This window comes from Aptenodytes forsteri, unplaced genomic scaffold (assembly GCF_000699145.1).
Source record: "Aptenodytes forsteri isolate BGI_AS27 unplaced genomic scaffold, ASM69914v1 Scaffold404, whole genome shotgun sequence".
NCBI lineage: Eukaryota > Metazoa > Chordata > Aves > Sphenisciformes > Spheniscidae > Aptenodytes > Aptenodytes forsteri.
The window spans coordinates 4,737,615-4,738,055 of NW_008795629.1; the positions used below are offsets into that span (position 1 = coordinate 4,737,615).

The 441-nt window shown below is 60.1% G+C and overlaps 1 protein-coding gene across 1 annotated transcript in view; it reads left to right on the forward strand.

Annotated features, from left to right (window-relative positions):
* Nucleotides 1-441, forward strand: part of PTMA (prothymosin, alpha) — a 74,697-nt gene that overhangs the window by 13,473 nt on the left and 60,783 nt on the right. The gene's annotated exons all lie outside the window — the stretch shown is intronic.

The following is a 441-nucleotide window of genomic DNA, read 5'->3' on the forward strand; positions in this document are numbered from 1 at the left end:
ACCGCAGCACCATCACTGTGCTGCCCCAGCCCCTGCGGGGTTTTTGGGGTGGTTTTCAGGGAGCTGGCAGGCTGCCGTAGGGCAAGCGGGGCTGTAGCCCCATAACCAGGGCTGTAGCCCCATAGCTGTGCACACCAGGACAGCTGCCCTCCTTCCACCACCCACGTCCCAAAGCCCCCGGCACCCACCGGAAACCCGCCCAGTGGGAAGCAGCAATTTGTATTCAAGGGCCGGGAGAGCGGCCGCACCGTCTCCTCCCTAAAATAAGGCAGCGGCCAGCAGGCAGGCTGGGGCGGGCGGCCGTGGCCATGGCTATGTTAGGATGTTCTGGGGCTGAGGGCAGATCACGTCGCGGGTACGAATTAATTAACGCTAAGCAGTTTTGGATGGCGTCCCAGGCTTTTTTTTTTTTTTTTTTCATTTTTGCCAACTCCAAGCCCC